Below are 12,844 nucleotides of genomic sequence, written 5' to 3' on the forward strand. Positions count from 1 at the left end.
TTGCTTATTTAAATGACTTGAGGCAACAGCAGTCAGCGAGCACATGTGACATGATGATGTACAGAGTTAAAGCTGCAGGCACGCGCAGCCAAGTCCAGCAGCTTGCATAACGAGCGCTAATTTGGTTAGTTGTAGCTGTGACAGCAGAGCTCTGTCAGAGGCCGCGGGCTGCTACCATGCTAATACAAGCTAATAGCATAACAGGCTTTTGGCAGAGCTAATTGTGGCGTCTCCCAGCCTGGTGGGGCAAGGATGTTCCTCAACAACACAGTGAGATGCATCCGTGCCGTCCTTGTGGTAACGCGGTTAGTGACCTATTGCTGCTAGTGGCTCTACTCTGTGCAGCTGGTTTATATTTGGTTAGTGGCTCATTTTGCGATGGACATTTGAATATTCGAAAAATAATCCAAAAAAACGGACAATTAAATTTCCCATTTACTGTTTCAGTAATAGAATAAAATAGAATAAAAAGTACTTTATTGATCCCTGGGGGAAATTCAGCAAAGTAAGCTACTAATATTCATGTAACATATCTTTAGCGGACAGGAAGTGGACTTTGGAAGACAATCATACTTGCCAACCTTGAGACCTGCAAATTCGGGAAATGGGGAGTGTAGGGGATTTTATGTATATATTTTCAAGTATTTCTTATATATATATATATATATGTATGTATGTATGTATGTATATATATATATGTGTGTATATATATGTGTATATATATATATATATATATATATATATATATATATATATATATATATATATATATATATATAATGTGTGTGTATATATATGTGTATATATACATATATAAATGTGTATATATATATGTGTATATATATAATATATGAGTGTATATATATATATATGTGTATATATATATATAATATATGTATATAATATATGTGTGTATATATATGTGTGTGTATATATATATGTGTATATATACATATATAAATGTGTATATATATAATATATGTGTATATATATATATGTGTATATATATAATATATGTGTGTATGTATGAGTGTGGGGGAAAAATCACAAGACTACTTCATCTCTACAGAACTGTTTCATGAGGGGGTTCCTTCAATCATCAGGAGAAAAAAAATCTGATGATTGAGGGAACCCCTCATGAAACAGTTCTGTAGAGATGAAGTAGTCTTGTGATTTTTTTTTTTCCCCCACACATACACATATTGCGCTCTACCACGGTCTCAAGCAATATTCTCTGGATAATCCAATTAAGATATATATATATATGTATTTATATATATGTCTTGATTGGATTATCCAGAGAATAGTGTTCAATACCATGGTAGAGCGCAATATGTAGGTGTGGGAAAAATCACAAGACACAAGAATCTCCTGATGATTGAGGGAACCCCTCATGAAACAGTTCTGTAGAGATGAAGTAGTATTGTGATTTTTCCCATACATACATACATACATATATATATATATATATATATATATATGTATGTATGTATGTATGTATGTATGTATGTATGTATGTATGTATGTATGTATGTATGTATGTATGTATGTATGTATGTATGTATTAATTAGGGGTGTAACGGTACATGTATTTGTATTGAACCGTTTCGGTACGGGGGATTTGGTTCGGCATGCGGGCGTACCGAACGAGTTTGTAAGCAGAAGTCTTCACAAGCTGCTCTGCTTTCTGCCTCTGTCTCAGCAGCAAGCATTGTCCCGCCCACACAACCATCTGATTGGTTACATACAAAGCCAATCAGCAGTGCGTATTCAGAGCGATGTAGTCAATGCTTTAGCGTTGAGCAGATATTCGTTTAGCAGGGGAGCAGCGGACAGGTTATTAACCCCAAATTATAAAAACACTTCCTCGTCACAACTATTACAAACATCACTATGGGCCTGTTGACCTTCTAGAAACTTAAACTGCAGCTCAGCTAGCTCACAGTATAGGCTTGAAGTGAAGGCTAATTAGCTTTTAGCGTAACGTTAGATCATTTTGCTGTATGCGCGTGTGTGTGCGCGTGCGCGCGTGTTTGCGCGTGCGCGCGTGTGTGTGTTAGGGGCAGCAAAGCCATGTCTGTTAATTCATTGAACTGCATTGTGTTTAGGGATGAATAATCTCTCCTATTGCTATTGTGGTATTTTTTTCAGCAATAGTTACATTAATCATTAGTAATGTAGCAGCTTATTTTTGAATGGCAGGGTCCCTGCTATCACATGTTGATAAAAATATAACATTTACATAATAAATGTCAACTACAGGCTTCCTAATTGCTGTAATAAATTAAGCATGATGAGTTGACTTGAAACTGTTTAATGTTGCACTTTTTATATGTAGAAGAAACGTTTTTTTCATTTTATTTAATCAAAGCAACAACTTGAGGCAGTTTAATGTGGATTAACTTGGGCAGAATTATTGTAGTGTTCCCAATGTTAAAAGGATAAAGCCATTGTTTACAAATTTTGTACATAAATAACCAAAAAATTTATATTTTGTTGTTTTCTTACTGTACCGAAAATGAACCGAACCGTGACCTCTAAACCGAGGTACGTACCGAACCAAAATTTTTGTGTACCGTTACACCCCTAATATATATATATATATATATATATATATATATATATATATATATATATATATATATATATATTAGTGCTCGATACCGTGGTAGAGCGCAATATGTAGGTGTGGTAAAAATCACAAGACGCAAGAATCTCCTGATGATTGAGGGAACCCCTCATGAAACAGTTCTGTAGAGATGAAGTAGTATGTGTATGTGTATATATATATATATATATATATATATCTAACACGGCCACCGGGTTCAATGGAGAAGTCTGATCTACAAAATTTGTAGGCAGCATACCCCTTCCCCTTTGAGCTGTCCTGGATGAACTAAAAATACTTTTTCCAATCATTTTGGAACCTGCAAGCGTACTTATCCTTTTTACTCATCGTTGCTGTGTCTCTTTTTCGTTCTTCTGCTTTGTCTCTGTTATGTTTTTGAACATTACTACTTGCCTTTGTTTTGAAGCAATGCGTGATGGGAATCGGGATGTTGTGTGTCAGTGTATTAACGTGCCGGCTGGAATAGGAATAAACACACGCTGAGAAATAGCTTCATGCCTGCCTACTTTATTCAAAAATCAAGATTCAAGATTGTTTATTGTCATATGCACAGACAGTTTGCCGTACAAAGAAAATCTTACTTTGCTACTCCACCCTTCAACAAGTCACATGGTACTCAGCTAAAATAAGTATTTGTATACAAGGCACAGTAAGTAACTACATTATTGCACATTCAGATTCACAGTCAACAGTATGAATATGGAGGTGACATTGGGTCACGGCAGCAGTAAAAGTGTCTTTAGTGATCAAAGGTGAGAGGTGTCTACAGTGAGGGTTCACAGTTCGGGGGTGGTCATGGTAGCTGTCTTTTGTTCAAAAGATAAAAATAAAATGGGGGGTAGCTAACATTCACGAGTTAGCATTCACAAGCCTCATGGCCTGTGGGTAGAAACTGTCAGTCTCATAGTCCTGGATTTCAGGCTCCTGTATCATCTGCCTGGTGGTAGGAACCTGAAGAGACTGTGCTGGGGGTGTGTACTATCCTTTATGATGTTGTGTGCTCTCCTGATGGCCCTGGTAGAGTACATGTCCTGTAGTGAGGGGAAGGCTCCTCCTGATATGTACTGAGCAGTTTTAATCACTCGCTGGAGTGCCTTCCTCTCCTTTAGAAGTGCAGATTCCACACCAGACCATGATTGAGCTGGTAAGGAAACTCTCAACCATACTTCTATAGTAGTTGCGGAGATTTTTGGGTGGCATGCCAAATTTTATGGGTTATAGATACACCTATGGATAACGGAGACATATACATAATAGTCCCCTTTTCAGGTGAGAGAGGAAGCTAAAGGCAGTGCCTTTAAGGCACGCCCCCAATATTGTTGTCCGGGTGGAAATCGGGAGAAGTTCGGGAAAATGGTTGCCCCGGGAGATTTTCGGTAGGGGCACTGAAATTCGGGAGTCTCCCGGGAAAATCGGGAGGGTTGGCAAGTATGAAGACAACATAAACAGGAAGCACAATACTGTCTTTGATTTTAATTTCACCCTGTGGCAGTTTCTCTTGCAACTACCGCAGTGTGATTAAGTGGTCACTATACAGCATTTAATGTTGATTGTAGGAATGTTGGCAGTACGGTGGAAATGGGGTAGTGCATGTGCCTCACAATACGAAGGTCCCGGGTTCGATTCTGGGCTCGGGATCTTTCTGTGTGGAGTTTGCATGTTCTCCCCGTGACTGCGTGGGTTCCCTCCAGATACTCCGGCTTCATCCCACCTCCAAAAACAAGCACTTGGGGATAGGTTGATTGGCAAAACTAAATTGACCATAGTGTGTGAATGTGAGTGTGAATGTTGTCTGTCTTATCTGTGTTGGCCCAGCGATGAGGTGGCGACTGGTCCAGGGTGTACCCTGCCTTCCGCCCGAATGCTGCTGAAATACACTCCAGCACTCCACGCGATCACTAACAGGACAAGCGGTAGAAAATGGATGGAGAGATGTATGTAGGAATGTTTTAGACCTGTTTTTACGGTGGCACAGCAGGCTTTGTGTGCTGCAGGATGCATGCAGTCAGGCAGCTACGGACTATGCTGCTATGGAAGAAAGGTTGAATCATTATTTTTATTGAACGTGGAAAAAGTTACCATGCTAGTTACAGACAAAGTAATATGATCATCATGTTTATTAGTTTGGATCTACATACAATACATTCACTTTGCAAACACACAAAGTCTGTTCAGTCACATATTCACATGGACGGGTACTTGTGAGTTGTTGGGCTTAAAATCAGCTGTTTTGCACGTGCGCACACACACACATGCGCGCACAACATATATAACAGCAGTGTGTACTGGTGGTGGCAGGTGCCTCTTTAAGTGGCTTCAGCCTGCTGAGTCCAACTGAGCGGCACACAGTCACACAAACACAACGACCCACACGTGCACTCAGTAACAACACTCAACCCGGGGGCGGGGAAGAATCAGCAGATGTTTCGGATATGGCTGCTGACCAAAGAAAAGCCCACTTCTTCTTTTTAGTACATTTGATTTGGAGTCCTTCATGACAGTGACGTGTCAACACGCACACACACCGATGTGCAATTACTAGAGATACATATAATGTGTAACACTGCACACTATGGCGGCCTGGCTCTGATGGTAGAGCAGCCATCCTGCAACTAGAATGGTTAAGTACCATTGATTGTCACACACATACTAGATGTGGTGAAATTATTCTCTGCATTTGACCCATCACCCTTGATCTTCCTGGTATGAATACAGCTTCCGCCATCCTCGTCACTGCTGTTGTGTCCTTGGGCAAAACACTTCTCCCACCTTGCTCCCAGTGACGCTCACACTGGTGTATGAATGTGAATGAATGTTTGGTGGGGGTCAGATCAGAGAGGCTTTAGGTGCAAATTGGCGGCCACTTTTCCGCCAGTCTATCCCAAGGCAGCTGCGGCTACAAATGTAGCTTACCACCATCCACCTGTGAATGTGGCGTTAATGAATAATGATTATTATTTTTATTATTATTACTATTACTACTATTATTATTGTTTCATGTCACGCCTACAAATAGCCCTGATATGTCAAAAGGCAGTAATAAAACATGTTCTTTTTTAATACATTTATAACTGATAACTGTAGTTCAGCTGGGAGTTTATACCAAAATGGATACATGGATGATACAGCAGAGGATTGGGAGTATGTCATGTGGTCAGATGAAACCAAAATATAACTTTTTGGTATAAACTCAACTCGTCGTGTTTGGAGGAAGAAGAATACTGAGTTGCATCCCAAGAACACCACACCTACTGTGAGGCATGGGGGTGGAAACATCATGCTTTGGGGCTGTTTTTTCTGCTAAGGGGACATGACGATTGATCCGTGTTAAGGAAAGAATGAATGGGGCCATGTATCGTGTGATTTTGAGCCAAAACCTCCTTAAAATAGTGAGAGCTTTGAACGGTTGACCAAATACTTATTTTCCACCTTAATTTACAAATAAATTCTTTAAAATTCCTACAATGTGAATTCCTGGATGTTTTTTTCACATTCTGTCTCTCACAGTTGAAGTGTACCTATGATGAAAATTTAAGTGGGAGAACTTGCACAATCGGTTGCTGACTAAATACTTTTTTGCCCCACTGTATATAATTATTTAGAATTAAATGGTGGTCCGTACGGTCACACTAGACAACTTAGCAGGGCAATGCCAACAATCTGTCCTGACTCCTGACGAAAATATTGCTGCCTAACTTTATAAATACATTTGATTATTCAACATCAGTTAATTGTGGCAAAATTATTTAGTAAACCATCTTGCAAGAAGCATAAACAAGATAAACCTACAGCTTAGGACTCGTCGATTGCCTTTTGAAGTTCCTTGGAGTAGGATTTGGATTCATCTGGATATCTGGCAACATCAGTCATGGAGAGTGGAAGGAGACTACAGAATTTTGATTATTGCAGTACCATTTCTGGCCACATTAATACATATGGCAGCTTTTAATGGCACATCTTTATTTTGACTCTTTCAATTGCTTTCTGTTTTGGAAGTGTGGAAAGGAACTGTGGATGGGCAATTGTGCGTGCGTGTGTGCCAGTGATTGGTTGCCTATTTAGAAACACACACGTACACACACACACTGCTCAGATGTGCCAGTGCACTCCAAATGACTTTAGAGAACCGATCGCATAACTCTTTGCTATGCTGTGTGCTTGCATGACTGTGACTGCATGTTATTTGATTTATTTAAAAGAGTAACCAGTCTTACCTGCTGATAGTAGAACATATTTTATGGCCTATTGTTTTTTTCATAACTAATTTGTTGTAAATGAAACGTGCAGCTAACAGGCTGAAACAAGGTACAAGTTTATTTTGCCAACTAACGGCACTTTATGTATGACTTGCATAACAAATGTTTAATTCAAACTCATAAGGGCATGAGATGACATGTTAGCATCTTAATGCTAGGGAATTGTTTGTCCAAAAATACAACACCGCCCTCCAATTAATATTTTTTTAAAGGCCTACTGAAATGAGATTTTCTTATTTAAACGGGGATAGCAGGTCCATTTTATGTGTCATACTTGATCATTTCGCGATATTGCTATATTTTTGCTGAAAGGATTTAGTAGAGAACATCGACAATAAAGTTCGCAACTTTTGGTGCTGATAAAAAAGCCTCGCCTTTACCGGAAGTCACAGACGATGAGGTCACAAGGGTGAGGGCTCCTCACGTCTTCACATTATTTTTAATGGGAGCCTCCAGCAGCAAGAGGTATTCGGACCGAGAAAACAACAATTTCTCCATTAATTTGAGCGAGGATGAAAGATTCGTTGTTGGTAGTATTGATAGCAAAGGACTAGAAAAAAACCCAAAATAAAATAAAAAGCGACGGCTACGGGCGGCAGCAGTGTGAGCGTTTCAGATGTAATTAGACACATTTACTAGGATAATTCTGGAAGATCCCTTATCTGCTTATTGTTTTAATAGTGTTTTAGTGAGATTGTAAAGACATACCTCTAGGTCGGATGGCTGCGGTGGACACGCCAGTGTCTCAGAGAGAAGCCGAGGAGCCAAGCACACAGCTGCCTTTTAAACAGCTACTGCAGGAGGACAAATAATCCAATGATGTCTCCGGTAAGATATATATCACAATTTTCCCATCCAAAAACATGCTGGTTGACGTAGAGAAACATGTTCGCTTGACCGCTCTGTGTTAAAAACAAAGAAACACCGGCTGTGTCTCGGTGCTAAAGACAGTTGCAATACACCGCTTTCCACCAACAGCATTGTTGTTAATAGTCTCCATTATTAATTGAACAAATTGCAAAAGATTCAGCAACACAGATGTCTAAATCACTGTGTAATTATGCGATGAAAAGAGACGACTTTTAGCCGTGACTGGTGCTGAGCTAATATTTCCTGACAGTCCGTGACGTCACACGCACGCGTCATCATTCCGCGACATTTTCAACAGGATACCTCGCGGGAAGTTTAAAATTGCAATTTAGTCAACTAAACCGGCCGTATTGGCATGTGTTGCAATGTTAATATTTCATCATTGATATATAAACTATCAGACTGCGTGGTCGGTAGTAGTGGGTTTCAGTAGGCTTTTAATGTGCATGTATAAAAATGTTAAACGCTATGTCACTTATCATGCTTTATCAAAGTCTTTTTGTTTGGTTCTTTTCTATTAATTGGTTTTAGACTACCCTTTTTTAATTTGAAATCGTTGTTTTTAATATAAGTACTGTAGTAATGCTCTAATGACAATATTGTAATTTCAATGTTATCTAAATATATAGTGATAAAGAATAAGGGTCGTATAAAAAATCCTTGTTTTCAACAATTTTACCTTAAAGACTCATTGAGGCTATAAAATATGTTTTGATTACCAGTACTCGATTAATCGAACAAATAAAATGAACAATAGCTCCAGCTAGGGCTGGGCGATATATCGATATATCGCGGGTTAGTCTCTGTGCGATATAGAAAATGACTACATTGTGATATTCAAGTATACGTTCTCACGCAGTTGCTTGTGTTGGCCCTGTGATGAGGGCGACTTGTCCAGGGTGTACCCCGTCTTCCGCCCTGAATGCAGCTGAGATAGGCCCCAGCACCCCCCGCGACCACAAAAGGGACAAGCGGTAGAAAATGGACGGATGGCATTACACTACAGGCTCTTCTCACTCTTTGTTGTCTCTCCTTCTCAGAGACATAAAACAAGCGCACCTTCTTACGTACGTCACATATGTATATGCCCTCGCGGAGCAGAGATGTAGCAGCATGGGAAACGTTAGCTGTGGTGCGAGTGGTAATACGAGAGAAAGAAGGTGCGAATCTGGTAACAAATGAAGGAAGAGTTAATTCCCAAGAAAAACAGCAGGGAGGTCCATCGTTTGGCGGTGGTTTGGCTTCAAGTGGGAATATGTCGAACAGACAACCGTAATTTGTCAAGTGTGGGGCAAAAGCGTTGCTACAAAAAGTAACATTATTGCTAATATTGAGCATCATTTGAAAAGTCACCTGCTAGAGAATAAAAAGTGTTTGAAACTCCGCATGTCAACATGTCCGTTCGGTGCCACACCCACAAAATGCCGAGGCAACCATTTCCACATCAACACCGTATGAAAAAAATAGTCGAAAAACAGAAAGAGATAACGTCCGCAGGAACCTACCACATAGTGAAGGACATACACTATTTGATTTCCTATTATGCAGCTCATTTTTATGTGACACTTACTGAAATATCTTGTGTGACATCATGCACTAAAGTGCACTTTATTAGTTTTAAAGTATTGTGGTGGCGTTCTGTACAAAAAGTGCACTTTAATTGAGTGTTGTTTTGATACGTCATCTTAGTGATATCATGCACAAGTGCACTCATAGCATACTTGCCAACCTTGAGACCTCCGATTTCGGGAGGTGGTTTGGGGGCGTGGCTGGGGGCGTGGTAAAGAGGGGAGGAGTATATTTACAGCTGTTGCGTGCACAGTTGTGCACTGCACTTTCTAAAGTAAATGTTATTGTCACATATGCATGATTGATTGATTGATTGAAACTTTTATTAGTAGATTGCACAGTACAGAACATAATCCGTACAATTGACCACCAAATGGTAACACCGCAATAAGTTTTTCAACTTGTTTTAGTCGGGGTCCACGTTAATCAATTCATGGTACAAATGTATACTATCAGCATAATACAGTTAACACACAAGTCAATCATCATAGTATATACATTGAAATATTTACAATCCGGGGGGTGGGATGAGGAGCTTTCGTTGATATCAGTACTTCAGTCATCAACAATTGCATCAACAGAGAAATGGACATTGAAACAGTGTAGGTGTGACTTGGTAGGATATGAACAGCGAGCAGAGAACATAGTGAGTTCAGATAGCATAAGAACAAGTATATACATTAGAAATACATTCGATTATTTACATTAGGTTATTTACAATCCGGGGAGATGGGATGTGAATGGAGGAGGATTAAAGGGTTGAAGTTGCCTGGAGGTGTTGTGGTGCATCATGTACAGTAGATTGCAGTATTGTCCTGTTTAAGAGTGTCACATGCTGTTTACGGCAGACGAACTTCGCCTTACGGTAGAGTGGTAGACATAAACGTGACTGCTGTTGTTGTGTGTTGTTGCCGCGCTGGTAGGACGTTAATGAAACTACCTAACAATAAACCCACATATGAAATCAAGAACTCGCCCTCGATCATTCTACAGTTATAACGTAGAATGACATAAAGGAGTTAGCAAGCCATATTGACTTGCATGTTTAGACCTAATTAAGTGTAAAAAAAAAGTGTTTGCTTGTTTTGGAAGGCTTTTTTTTGTTGTTGCTGGAGACCGGATGTGAGTGACTCGGGAGGACATGTGATTTCCGGCCTGACACTGACTGACGGCCATACAGCAGGTGGATGCTCTCGGCGCATTTCCACATGGCTTCAGCTGTTCAAATAAAGCCACGCAAGTTCTTGCTCAAACTGTCGACAAGTGTAATATGTGAGACAGTGGGAACTCTGTGGACCTGCAGAGACACCACGCTGGCCCCGGTCTCCGAGTCTGGGAAACACAGCAGGTCGTCTTGTTATTGTGGGCCAGGGTCCTACTTTCAAGGGTAACTCTGTAGGTGAGGCCCCGGCAGGTCGCGAAAACTCTTTACATGCACACCGGTCCGTACTTTTTAAACGTGGCTCTTTGTCCCTTTAAGAAGTCACTTTTTCACTTCTTATTATGGTCAAGCTTTCGTTGATCTGTAGATCAAAATAAAACGTTCAGGATAATGATATTTCTCACTGGCTGAGATGAAGTGTGTGTGTAGGAAAAAGGTGTGTGTGATGTAGGTGGAGCTTGTAAGCGTGCTGGGGGAGGTGGCAGAATAGAGAGAGAGAGAGAGAGAGAGAGAGAGAGAGGATTTGTGGCATGTAGTTTGTCAGCTGTCATTAGCGGAGGTGACACACATACGCACAAATACACACACGGCAGTGATCTCTCACAGAGAAAGCAGTGGGGACACAAAGCGGGTGTGGATGTTGAGAAGTGTTGCATTGACTCCGAATGTGTGTTTGCGTGCGTGCGTGTGTGTGTGTGTGCGTGTGCGTGTGTGTGCGCTGAGTAAATCAGTTGGGCAGACTGGTAATGGAATGGTCGGTCTGTTGTGGACTGGTCATGGACTGGTTTAATCCAAACACTGGTGAGCTCATTCATGCTATTCTATTATGTTCTGTTTCATTAATACATTTAGCAATTGCATGTTTTATTTGTTCATGTTACTTTTTTATGGGATCATTTATTTCTCTCAATGCATTTGCATTTTTTGAAAGGCAAATTATATTTCACCGAGGTAGTTCATGCATGGCTGACACATTTTGGAAGTTCAACACATGATTGACTTTTCTTAGTTTGACTGTTTTGGACTTTGAACTGTCAGTGTGTGTGTGTGTGTATGTGTGTGTGTGTGTGTCTGTGTGTGTGTGTGTGTGTGTGTCTGTGTGTGTGTCAAGTGTTCAGGTATTCTTCTCGTCTGGGGTTGTTTTTGGGGGATCAGGTTGAGTTGTGGTTCCAAGCTGAAGCTGAAAGAAAAGTGCCCAGTCAGCACTATTCTGTGGTCTTATCAGTCAAATAAAGTCTGTTGTTTTGGTTTTTGTTCTCCGGCTCATGCTCGTTGACTAATTCACCATTGTAAGATCATTATTCGAGGAGTTTTTAGTGTGTTTTTTGGTTAAAAATAGAAGGCTCATGCTCGTTGACTAATTCACCATTGTAAGATCATTATTCGAGGAGTTTTTAGTGTGTTTTTTGGTTAAAAATAGAAGGCTAACATGGGTGTTGACCCGCAAAGCTACCCAGCTCGTGTTCATTGGCTTCTCTGCAAGTCTGCAAGCGTCAGCCAGCTGCGACTGTATGCTAATTTTCACAGCCGCCAGTGATAAATCTATCAGCTTTAGGAGTTAAAGGTGGAGTTTGAGCTCTCAGTGCGCGGTGGGACACTTTGTTCAGATGTTACATTTGCTTTCACTTTTTGTTGCAGTTACAGTAAAAAAAAGTTGTTGTGTTTGCACAGCTTTTTAGTGTTTACACTGACTTAATACATTAAGGTAATGTAACATTCTGACTGTCTCAAATAGCCCACAGCTTTAATGGCGTGCTGTTATTGAAATAATCAACCACTAATAAAAATTAAAAACAATTTTTTTTCTCGCACACTGGAAAAAGTGTTGCAAAGGAGGGAGAGACAAGAAGTGTCAATAACGAGACCACTACACGGCTTAGTTATGGCTGTCCATTTCATTGGAGCAGATCCTTTCACATGCTCAATGATCAATCAATCAATCAATGTTTACTTATATAGCCCTAAATCACTAGTGTCTCAAAGGGCTGCACAAACCACCACGACATCCTCGGTAGGCCCACATAAGGGCAAGGAAAACTCACACCCAGTGGGACATCGGTGACAATAATGACCCAGTGGGACGTCGGTGACAATAATGACTATGAGAACCTTAGAGAGGAGGAAAGCAATGGATGTCGAGCGGGTCTAACATGATACTGTGAAAGTTCAATCCACAATGGATCCAACACAGTCGCGAGAGTCCAGTCCAAAGCGGATCCAACACAGCAGCGAGAGTCCCGTTCACAGCGGAGCCAGCAGGAAACCATCCCAAGCGGAGGCGGATCAGCAGCGCAGAGATGTCCCCAGCCGATACACAGGCAAGCAGTACATGGCCACCAGATCGGACCGGACCCCACA

The 12,844-nt window shown here is 40.6% G+C and overlaps 1 protein-coding gene across 2 annotated transcripts in view; it reads left to right on the forward strand.

The window, feature by feature from the left end:
- LOC133568679 (nuclear receptor coactivator 2-like) overlaps positions 1-12,844 on the forward strand; it is a 73,307-nt gene that overhangs the window by 7,949 nt on the left and 52,514 nt on the right. Inside the window, exon 1 of one of the 2 annotated variants that reach the window (XM_061920764.1) lies at positions 11,087-11,287. The exons of the other annotated variant lie outside the window; for it this stretch is intronic. The gene's annotated coding sequence lies outside the window, so the exon portion shown is untranslated. Of the gene's footprint in view, positions 1-11,086; positions 11,288-12,844 lie in introns of those variants that run through there. 2 annotated transcript variants of the gene reach the window in all.

The sequence above is a fragment of the Nerophis ophidion genome, linkage group LG14 (assembly GCF_033978795.1).
Source record: "Nerophis ophidion isolate RoL-2023_Sa linkage group LG14, RoL_Noph_v1.0, whole genome shotgun sequence".
NCBI classification, from domain to species: domain Eukaryota; kingdom Metazoa; phylum Chordata; class Actinopteri; order Syngnathiformes; family Syngnathidae; genus Nerophis; species Nerophis ophidion.